This window comes from Kogia breviceps, chromosome 17, assembly GCF_026419965.1.
Source record: "Kogia breviceps isolate mKogBre1 chromosome 17, mKogBre1 haplotype 1, whole genome shotgun sequence".
NCBI lineage: Eukaryota > Metazoa > Chordata > Mammalia > Artiodactyla > Physeteridae > Kogia > Kogia breviceps.
Genome location: NC_081326.1, coordinates 71063843 through 71075843, shown reverse-complemented (window position 1 = coordinate 71075843; position 12001 = coordinate 71063843). Strand labels below are relative to the sequence as shown.

Here is a 12001-nt window from a genome sequence, read left to right as displayed (position 1 = left end):
GCTTGGAAACCACAGCCCTAAGTCACAGTGGAAACCAGCAGCCTGTGGAGGGGGACAGGGTGGGACTGAAGCCCCTCCAAAGCCCCCTTCTCCAAGCATGGTCACTCTGGGACCTGTCTGGCCATTTGCTGGAACTCTCCACTTTCACGGCCTATCTTTATTTGACCTGACTCAGAGCTCGCCAAGTGGGAAGAGACCTTTTCCTGGGACATTTCTGGGAAACACTTCATGGCAAATGTTCCACGTGACAGCTGCCCGAGGAGGGTTGGGGAAGCAACCAGCTGACCAAGCAGGGGAGCGAGATGCTCATAGGTGGCTTTGGAAAGTTCTGACACAACTCCTAGGGACGTAGAAGGTCACACGTGCGCACAGGGCCGCACTCAGCCTCAGGAAAGCCCCGGGAAGGCCCTGAGCACGCCCCCCTCTGGCTGCGCTCGTGGTTTCCTGCAAGCAGGAAGCGAAGGCCAAGGCAGGGTTGTTACCCGTGTGAATGGGTGTTTAAGGCAAGTAGCGCACACACACACACAAAGCCCTCTGGCATAGTCTGGGCGACTCACGGGACCCGGCATTTCGGGAAATAACTGTCCAGTTATGAGCACACAACTAAGCTAAGCAAACAGAGACTTCCGTAGCCACGAAAAGCAGACAGAACAGATGACAACAGCCAGGCCAGGCTGAGAGCATCGGGCCAGCTCCTGGATGTCAGGGACCACTTGTCTCTTTCCCAATGGCATCTAATAGCCAGCCTGTGTTCAGTTAACCACAAATGTCTCCAAATGCGTTTTTCCAGTCTATATATTCAAATCACCCGTTCGGGTGGATGGACGCCTCTCTGGGCTGACTGTATCTCATGATGTTCTAGGGCTTTACAGGCATTATCAAATGTCATCTTCACAGCAGACCGAGAAGGCAGTCATTATTCTATTGTATTCCCACGAGCCAGTCCCATTCTGGGCGATAGCAGAGCGTCTCTTACCCACATCACGTGCAGAAACTCAGCTAACGCTCACAGAGCTGTCTATGAAAGAGGGGCTATCATCTCCACTGGACAGAGGAGTAAACTGAGGTGCAGAAAGGTTCATCACTCGGGTCTCCTAAGCACTCAGTACCTTAGCTGGCCCTGCATCAGCAGCAGTCACGACAACTGCTTCTTCTCCAGCAAAGCTCAGCAAAGGAAAAAGGCCAGAATAGAAACTTATGTCCCTACACACTACCATATATAAAACAGATAAACGACAAAGACCGACTGTATTGCACAGGGGACTATGGTCAATATCTTGTAATAACCTATAATGGAAAAGAATCTGAAAAAGAACACATATATATGTATATAATGCTCTCTATGTAACTGGATTACTTTGCTGTACACCTGAAACTAACACAGCATTGCCAATCAACTACACTTCAATTTAAAAAATTTTTAATTAAACATAGGGGAAAAAAAGAACTGTATGTCTCTTTTTGCACAAACTGTGCCTCACACACCCCTCGTGCAGGTACAAGTGGCCATATTTGGTTTGGTTCTTATTAATGTTCTTCCCCTCTATCAAACACAGAGGGGCTCAGTTTGATTCTCCACCTTCCAGAAGCTCCTGGGAAGACAGGGGAATACTCACAGGTACCCCGAATTCAAGGCAGATGCTGAAAAGCCCATCATATAAGAGTAGTTTCTCAAGATAAGGGAAAGATGTGTGGATGAGTAATAAGGACTGAGTAGGCAGAAGTTATTTGAGGATGGAAATACAGGCGGACATCATGGAAGAGACAGCATTTGCCAGGTCTGTGAATGGTAGGTACACGGAGTGAAGCACAATAAATAGGTTGGTTACTTAGTAAACAGTAGAGAACAATGGAGCGCTTTGTCGGGGATCCGTGGGACTGTCATTTCACTTTCAGCCACCGGAGGGCACTATAACATGCATTGGGACTTAGGGGAAGAAAGTTGGTTTTGGTTTTGGTTTTGGTTTTTCTCTACCAGGCCCAGGTGTCAGCAAGGTCTTGTAAGTTTCTAGCTGCTGGGAACTTGGCTACTCCGGAGCATTGCTAGTGTCCCTAACCATGAAAGGGTGTTGACTGAAATGTGAGGCTGTAACATTTGCAAGGAGAGATGACAGAGGATTTTTTCCCAAGTTTGACCTCGTCATGCTCCCTTCCTTCCCCCGACGCTCCTAGTAAGAGGGTCCAGAACACCAGGCCAAGCACCGGTCCCCTCTACCCAGATGTCCCCCCAACCCCTTCTCCTCCTCATCTTCCAGGACCACCTGCTCTCTGAGTCCCCATAACCAGACAAACTTAGTGGTTCTGTTAATATTTATTCCAATGGATTGTATTTGTGTCATTTTAATTAAGATTTCTTAACAGTCAGAAAATTACTCTTATTTTCTAATTTGTCTCAGGTGCATCTCGTAAAAGACCTTTGTCCTGTACCCTTCTGGGAAGCTGACTTTCAACCTCTGCTGACCAGTGCTGGGCCAATACTTTCCTTGTGTCCCCACAGCAGGAACTGCTGGAGGCCGGGGATGTACCCCAGCCCACTTTGTATCATCGGTGCCAAGCAAGGTGTTGGGCCGTGGTCGGTGCCCAAGGGCGCTTGCTGGAGGAAGAACAAGAGGATGAATGGACTAGCTGTTCTCATTCCATGACCAGAGCTCTAACCATGAGGCTGCACTACTGGCCTCTGAGGCTGACACATGCACCATAGCAGAGGGGCTGGTGTCAGCAAAATGGCAGCATTTCATGCGATCCTGTCCCTCCCGCTCTCACAGCCTCCGTGGCTTTCTAACGCACTTAAATGAAATCGTAGCACCTCACCGTGCCCTACGAAGCCCTGCATCCCAGCCTCCTCCGCTGCCTAATCTCCGCCACACTCCTCACCCGCCACGTTCCCGCGACACAGCCGCTGTCCACACACACCCATCCTGCCCTCCCGGTGGAGCGCTGAGCCACGCAGGCGCCTCTCCCGGGAACACCCCTCCTTCTGAGCACCCCATGGCTGGCTATTTCGACATGAAGATCTCAGTTTCAGCGTCACTTCTCTGAGAGGCCTCATCTGGCCATCCAGCTCGAAACAGACACCCATCACTCTTGAACACGTGAACCAGTTGTGATGCTCTGTATATCATTCACCCGGGTTTCTATATGTTGATTCGTTTATTGTCTGATTCCCCAAGTAGACGGCAAGATCCAGAAGGCCAGGTGTATCCCCAGTGCCCAGCACAGAGCCCGGCTCAGAGCAAGCTCCTATGTGCCAGGCAGATGCTTCTGAGACGAAGCCCACAACCACCCCCGGACCAGACCCTCTGCCTTCCCAGCCTGCACCCTGCTGACTCCAGACCCTGTGCTGACTCCAGACTCTGCCCTTCGGCCACAGTGAGGTGAGTCACACAGGAGGAAGAAGGCCAAGGTTCAAGAGGAAGTGAGTCTGGTTACCAAAGGGGAAAGGGGGTGGGGGGAGGGATAAATTAGGAGTTTGGGATTAACATATACACACTACTATGCATAAAATATATAACCAACAAGGACATACTGTACAGCACAGGGAACTGTACTCAATATTATGTAGAACCCTATAAGGGACAAGAATCTGAAAAAGTTACACACACACACACACATCTGTGTGTATAACTGAATCGCTGTGCTATGCACCTGAAACTTAAATGATACTGTAAATCAGCTATACTTCAATTTATAAATTTTAAACAAAAGGTCTTCCCTGGTGGCGCAGCGGTTAAGAATCCACCTGCCAGTGCAGGGGACGCGGGTTCGAGCCCTGGTCCGGGAAGATCCCACGTGCCGCGGAGCAGCTAAGCTCGTGCGCCACAACTACTGAGCCCTCGTGCTGCAACTACTGAAACCCACGCACCTAGAGCCCATGCTCCACAACAAGAGAAGCCGCCGCAACGAGAAGCCTGCGCACCGCAACGAAGAGTAGCCCCCGCTCGCCGCAACTAGAGAAAGCCCGCGTGCCGCAATGAAGACCCAACGCAGCGAAAAATAAATAAATAAATAAATAAATAAATTTATTTCTATAAAAAAGAAGTGAGTCTGGAGAAAAGTACAACAAGCCGACCAAACAGGGATCTGGGATTTAAGAGCCAGCAAATGCACCACTTAAAGCTCTAGGAGTTGCCTGGATTTTCCAAGGTGAGCAAGAGACAGAAACAAGGAGTAGTAAGGAACATAAGCATGGGTTCTAGAGAGCATGGATTTGATTCCAGCTCCTCCGCTTACTAGAGATGACCTTGGACAAGTTACTTCACTGCCCTGCACCCCCGTTTTCTCATCTGTAAAATGGAGATGATAATCATAATATCTGCATCGCAAGGTTTTGGTGGACTTAAATTACTTCATCCTTTTAAAGCACCAATATACAGCAAGCATGTTAGCTGTTATTATTAGGCATACTTGCTCTCTTATACCAAGAGGGCTTTTTTGTGTATGTCTCCCTAGCAAAGCTGTCAACTCAGAGAGGGCAGCGGGGATGACGGTGCCCCCTTCTTCCCGGCTACCTGGCACTTTCCATCCCATGAGGATAAGTGAGGCCTCTCTGGTCTCCAATGAAAACCAAGGGATTTTGGATTCGGGCGCCTGCCAACCCAGCTGAAGGCGCTGGGTTCTGCTTACACACGCTTCTGTATCCTCTCCTCTTCGTTTCCTTAGCTTTCCCCTGTTTTCCAAAAGGATCCGCTTCACAAGAGTGGGCTGGACCCATATGCAGGAGACGCAGCTCTGCAAAAACATTAAAATAGATGCCTTTCCCTTTAGGTTATTTCTGCTTCCCCACCCCCTTGTGAGAAGCATCACTCCATCGCGAGGCCCCCCGGAAAAGCTCTCTCCGGGAGGAACGTAATGGATGTCCCGCAGAACTGCCAACACTGCAGCTGATTTCCAAGGCGAATTGCCCTCTATCCATCAAAGCAGCCCAGAGCCAGACGTGCATTTGCGAGGGAGACCCCGAGCCAGCCCCTCCCGAGGGTCTTCTCAGAGGCAGCAAAAAGAAAGCCGCTGCTGGAACAGAATAAGATGAGAGAAACAAGGAAGGAAATGAAAGCCACTGGAATCCATAGATATACCCCCACGCAGGCCCCTTGCCACCTTCACCAAACCCAGGGCCGCACAGCGTCTTGCAGTCCCGGCAAATGAGCTTTCCAACCACCTCCTCCCAAGGGGCAAAGGGAGTGGAGGTCTGGGTCGGAGCTTGGAAGGCTGTGCAGCCACAGCTGCGTGGGTGGCTGTCCTCAGGGCCAGGCTCCTTCCTGCGGGGAGACCCATCGGGCCGCTCTGCCCTCCCCTCTCATCCATCAGTTCCACGCCTGCCAGGCAGGCAAGGCACACGTCCCTCTGGGGAGGCTAATAATGAAGAACAAGGCCACTAAACCTATTCCTATGGGATCCACGCAGGCATTTCCTCCGGGGTGATGGAGCCCAGCTCCTCTTGAACCGAGCAGACAGCCGGAGGGGAGGCAGCACCCGAGCTCGCCCCCAAGGAGCTGTCTGACCTCCAGGAGCGCTGAGGATGCTGCCCTGAACTTTCCAACCTTGCTTTCTCACTGAGCCCCACGGCCCTGTACCTCTGCATTTACAGATGACCAAGCTGAGGCTCAGAGAAGCTGGGGAAAGCGCCCAAGGTCACAGACACAGGGAGTGGCGGGGACTGGGTTGGAAGCCAGGGCCTCAGGAACCTGCCACCTCCCGTGCTCTGGCCGCTGCCTCCGAGCCTGGATTCCTGTCTGCGCAGCAGGGGGAACAGCAAGGATGCAGGCGACACAGGGAAGCACCTGACACAGGTTCCCCTCCCCAAACCGGCGTGAGTTCCCCAGCCGCACGGGAGGACAGACACTTCTGCCTGTGCCAGCCCCTCCTTGGCTGGTCACCGGCCAGGGTGCGTCCTCCTTGGAGGAGGCGCCCCTCACTCAGCTCTGTGTTCCTCTGCCCCACCCAGGGCTCGGGCGTGATGGGCACACAGTCGGTGCTTCTGGGGCTGAACTGAATTGGCTGGGCCTAGCGTACGTGGGGAAGGTGGCAAGGACGAGATCTCTGCCGAGGCGCATGATAATAATAAGAGCCGGGTCTCCTCAAGCCCAGCAGAAAAATGAAAAGATGAAATCGAGGAAGATGCCGGCCCCAAAGCGATCAGTGCCTCCCAGCTCTTGACTCGCTCGGGCAGCCCGGCTGCAGCGCGAGACACGTTTCCCTTCTTTCCTTTGGGAAAGAGAGCAGCAATCTGGGGTGTGGCTGGAATCAGGGGCTTCTGCACGTACGTGCTTATCTGTATGGAAAATTCGGAGCAAAGCTGCAAGGCCCCAGCAAGCTACCTCTGGAGTGACTTGAGAACACAAGTGACGGAATGCCTTCCAGAGGTGAGTACCCCCCCCAAGTGGTAGATGACGAAAGCCAGCTGAGCGACGCCTACAGTCACCCAAGCAAAACCCCTGGCAGACAAGGAGAGGAAGTCATGCTTGTCTCCCTCATGCACAGCCTCAGCTTCACCGAGGAAGCTCCTCGGGGCTCCCCACCCACGCCAGGCACCAGGTTAAGCTCCGTGGGGAAAGCGGAGGCTGGGATACAGCTGGAAGGGCTATGCTGGAGCCTGGAGTCTGGGTGGGAATCCCAGCCCTGCCACTTTGAAGTTGCAGGGCTTCGGGCACATCGCCCCGACCCTCAGGGCACGTCCCCTCTTGGACCAAGTGAGTCAGGAGGCTCGGGGAGCAGCAGTCACATGTTCCATGACATGCAGACCCACTGGAGCAGGCCGTGATCAAACAACATCTGTCCTCAACTCTGTTCTGTACACCAATCCCATTCCTGGAGGCACAGGAGAAACCAAGAGGGTTTGCTGGCCCTGATTTCCTATCTGTGAGCATCCCACCAAGAGACCGATGTAGAAAAAGGAGGCCCTCAGCCACGCAGGATGGTGGGCTCCGAGGCTGCTGTCTCTGACCATTTGCTGGTTGCCTACTCTTGGTCCGGGTGAACCACACCTGGTTCAGAGTAAATATATCTGGCTCAGGTTCCCTAAGGGAGTTCTTTCACTCAGAAATCCTTAAGACAAAAATAATAGTAATAACAATCGAGAATAACAGAACACACAGTGCGACGAACTGTATACGGTGTGTAAGACAGTTAACGTACAGAGAGCGTTCAGAAGTTGACAGGCAGCACTTTGCAAGTAACAGAATGTGTGTGGGGTCCACTCCAGCCCCTTCTCGCTACAGAACGGTAAAAGCCCCAGCTGAGCACGAAGACGGAAACGCTGGCCGCCCTGCCTCTTCCCAGGCCCTCTTCTCATGAGGCGGGACCCGGTGGACTGTCCCCCAGGGGACGGAGCTTCTCTAGGACAGCACTGCGGTGAGCTATGTGCGCTAGAGACACCCACACGCGGTGTAAATCCAGACCATCTGAGGTTGTTTGGTCCGGCTTGAACCACAGTTACCTCATCTATAAAATGGGCATAAGCATACCCAGCTCACAGGGCTGTAGAGAGAATTCTAGGAAATATACCAAAAGCACTCAACACATAGACATTCTCAAAATATGGAAATTAATCTTACAGTCTGTCAGTGGAGAGGCCTTCCAGGAGCAGAGTCTTCTTAGATTTGCAGAGTCAGAAATCTGATTTTGTCAGCCCATGGAGAGTTTAAACCACATGCCCTGAAACGGAAACATAAATCAAAATGCCAATTTATTCATTTACGTTGAGAAATCACTGCCACGGTGTATTAGTTTCCTCTTGCTGCTGTAACAGATCACCACACATTTAGTGGCTTAAAACAACAGAAATTTATTATCCTACCGTTCAGTAGGCCAGAAGTCTGGCACCTGTCTCACTGGGCTAAGATCAAACTGTCAGAAGGTTGCGTTCCCGTGGAGGCTCTAAGAATCTGTTCCCTTGCCTTTTCCAGCTCCTAGAGGTGGCTGCATTCCTTGGCTTGCTGCCCCCTTCCTCCATCTGCAAAGCCAGAAACACTGGCTGAGTCCTGCTCACATCTCAGCGCTCTGACCTCACGCTGCTGCTGCTGCTGCTGCCGCGCTTCCCTCTTCCGCTTTTAAGGACCCTCGTGATCACATGCAGCCCACCCAGATAATCCAGGATAACCTCCCTATTCTAAGATCAGCTGATTGGCAGCCTTAATGCCATCTGCAACCTTAACTTGCATTTGCCATTTAACATAACATAGTCACAGGTTCTAAGAATCAGGACACCCGACGCCTTTGGGGGTGGAGACATTATTCTGCATACCACATCTGGGAACAAGAATACTTGAGTTCATATAACCAGTGCGTTATGTCCCTGCAGACAGGTCTACCCGAAAGGCTTGGTGAGCATGAAACTGGAGCCACAATGGTGTCAGACTTAACACAGTCCAGGGTGTCCACCTCCCCCATGGACATGGCTTAACCAGTGGACGCAGGTATGACTCCTTCCCTGATGAGAGCTGGGCTGGTCCTGACAATATTTGCCTCTATGACAAATAGCCTTTCCATTCCTCCAAGGCTGAGTAACCACCACCACCACCACCACCACCAGGAGCTAAGGCTGCCTACTTATGGACACGCTTCTTCTTTAGGGGATGATACTGCGGTCGAAGGTGACCTGGATGTCTTCATGCTTAAATGGCCACATTTTGCATCTCTGTTGTAATCCATTATGGGCGGGATTTAGAGTTGAATACTCTGGGTGTAGACTCATCTCCAAGTTCTCAGGGAACCTCTGACTATGTCCCCCAAGTGCTCAGGGCAAAGGAAACCCAATCCTCTGGGTGCTCAGAAAGGCCTTCTTCGTGTCCACAGCACTGTGATGTACTGGAGGGTAAATCAGACGTAGTTCCAGATGTGAGACATAGCGACCCAAGACCTTCAAGAGAGGCTCAGGGCTTCAGAGGAGAGAGGGGTCTGTAAGCTGGAGGGAGTTGAAGGGAGGGTCCGGAGCTGCGGCTTGGCTGTTTCAACTCTAACTGAATCATTTGACTGTGGAAGGCTTTGTACTGTGACCCATTTTCATCGTGCCCAGGCTTGACTGTGGGCAATTTTCCCTTAATTTTAAATACTGACCCAAAGGGAAAAGAACAAGTTGTTTGTTCTTATGATCACACAGTAGGTATGAAACCATATGCTATTTTTCAGTTGCCAAGATTCTTAATTATGTTCTGCATAATGATGAGTAGGTATTGGGTGGTTTTTTAGGATCACCGGGGTGGGTGTTATCTTTCACCAGGTACCAACAACAGCTGACATTTGCCGGGTGCTTTCTTCTTGCCAGGCACTGCGCTCCGCATCTTCCTTGTGTCCCACCACTCAGCCCTCACAATAATGCTAGGAGTCAGGTCCTATTATTATCTTGATTTTTGCAAATGAGGCAGCTGCAGCTTGGAGAGCTGAGGTAGCCTTGCCAAGATCCTACCGCTGCAGCACACAGCTAGAGCCCAGAGTTGAACCCAGCTAGGCTCCCATCAGAGCCTAGGAGTGTAAGGGCTCCGCAGCTTCCATGCCTTGTTTACTGCTGACAGGAGGATTTGTGTTGCAAGCAGATGAGACAGAAATCATAATCTTGAATTGTGGGAGAATAAACGTAACATAAAATTTACCATCTTAACCGTTTCAAGTGTACAGTTTAGTGCTACTAAGTCCATTCAGACTGCTGTGTAACCATCACCACCATCCATCTCCAGAACGCTTTTCATCTTCCAGAACTGAAACTCTGTTCCCATTAAACACTAACTCCCCAACTCCCCTCCCCATCCCTGCCCCCCAGCCCCTGGCAACCACCATTCTGCATTCTCTCTCTATGAATCTGACTATTCTGGATACCTCATACCAATGGAATCATGCAGTGTCCCCCTGTGACTGGCTTATTTCACTGAGCATAATATCCTCAAGGTTCATCCATGTTGTAGCACGTGTCAGAATATTTGAGTCTATGTAGCCAGAATTTAACATGTGTCAGAATGCCCTTCCTTTTAAAGGCTGAATATCCACTGTATGTATGTATATATATATATATATATATATATATATATATACACATATATATATACACACACATATATATATATATATATATACATACACACATATATAATATATACATACCTCATTTTGTTTATCTACTCATGCATTGACAAACACTTGGGTCGTTTTCACCTTTTAGCTATCGTAAATAATGCTGCTCTGAAATGGGTGTACAAATATCTCTTTGAGATCCCGCTTTCAGTTCTTTTTGGTACAAACCTAGAAGTGGAATTGCGGGATTATATGGTAATTCTGTGTTTAATTTTTGAGCAATTGCCACACTGTTTTACCTGTAAGCTGCACCACTTTATATTCCCACCAACAGTGCGCAAGAGCTCTAATTTCTTCATGTCCTTGCCAATACTTATTATTTTCTGGGTTTTTTTTTTAATAGTAGCCATCCTATTGGGTGTGAGATGGTATCTCGATGTATTGATGTGCATTTCCCTAATGATTAGTGATGTTGAGCATCTTTTCATGTGCTTGTTGGCCATTTAGTAATCATAACGTTAATATCCTACCCACATCAATAATGAAAATACTGAATAGACCCAAGCTCTCCTGCAGGGCTGTTTTGGGGATTAAATGAGAAAACAGACATGGAAAAACTAACATGGCACCTGGCAAAGAGTGTGTATGCAGCAGATGGTAATTCTGTATCGGTTAGCATTGACACAATCGTGCTACATAACAAATCACCTAAGCTGAGCAGCTGAAATAACAACCATTTATTACTGCTCATGAATTTATGGGCCAGATGATGGTTCTGGTCTTGACTGGGCTTATTCATGCATCTACAGTCAGCTGAAGGTTGGACAGGCAACTCTGCGGATTTTGGCTGGGCTCTTCCACATGTTTGGAGTTGGACTGGTTCTAAATTGGTCTAAGCTCTGATTGGGATGCCTCAGAGCTTCTTTACATGTCTCTTACTTCCTTCCAGGAGATTAGGCAGCCATGGCCTCACAGTAATGCCAGGGGCCCAGCAGAAACATGCAAGCACATTTCCAAGCTTCTGCTTGGGTCAAGTTTGCTACTGTCCCACTGGTCAAAACAATCATGGTAGACAGAGTTCTAAGATGAGCCCCAGTGAGTCATACCCATGTATAACCCCCTACTCCTGGATACAGATGGCACCTGTGCCTTGTTTCTGGTCAACAGAATATGGCATAGGTGGGACTGTCACTCACATGATTTTCAGTGAGCGATTTCCTGCCAACAGACTACCTGTTAGCAGATTGGCGTTAGAGTTTCTCCCTCTGGCCTTGAAGAAGTGAGCTGTCATGTTGGGCCACATGGAAAGGAACCACGAGTGACCTCTAGATGCTGAAGAGTAGCCTCCAGCCGACAGCCAGCAGGAAAACAGACATCAGTCCTACAGCTGCAAGGAACTGGATTCTGCCAATAGCCTTCCGAACGTGGAAGAGGAATCTGAGCTATAGAAAGGCAGGCAGCCCAGCTGATACCTTGATTGCAGCCTTGTGAAACTTCAAGGACCCACCAAGCCATGCCCAGATCCTTGACCCACAGAAACTTTGAGATTATAAATGTATGTTGTTTTAGGCTGCTAAGGTTGTCAAGATTTGTCATGCAAGATAGGAATCTAATACAACAAGTTGCATGGCCAGTCCCAGAGCCAGCATGCAGAGCACTTCCAAAGGGTGGGATACAGAGAGACGTGGACAGCTGGGAGGATGAACGCATGCCATCCATCACCCTCTCCAGCACCAACGAGGTCGGCCAATGCTGGCAGCACCTTGTCAAAGTAACATTGCACCACCACGACTGCACGCTCTACAAACTTGGATCAGCCTTGCTTTTTCTTATTTTTTAGAGATCATATAACCTGACTATGCCAGCAACTGCAGACGCAAAAAAAGGAGGAGTCTGGAAATAGGATCAGTGTACTGGATAAGAACAAGAATTCTGGAGCCAGGTATCATGGGGTCAAGTCCCAGCTCTCATACCTATCAGCTGTGTGACCCTGGACAAGTTA

At 49.8% G+C, this 12001-nt stretch overlaps 1 protein-coding gene across 1 annotated transcript in view; it reads right to left on the bottom strand.

Moving 5' to 3' along the window:
• The window catches only part of KHDRBS3 (KH RNA binding domain containing, signal transduction associated 3), a 659142-nt gene that overhangs the window by 602033 nt on the left and 45108 nt on the right, over window positions 1–12001 (bottom strand). The window contains exon 3 of the mRNA XM_067017886.1: window positions 7551–7650. The gene's annotated coding sequence lies outside the window, so the exon portion shown is untranslated. The remainder of the gene's footprint in view (window positions 1–7550; window positions 7651–12001) is intronic.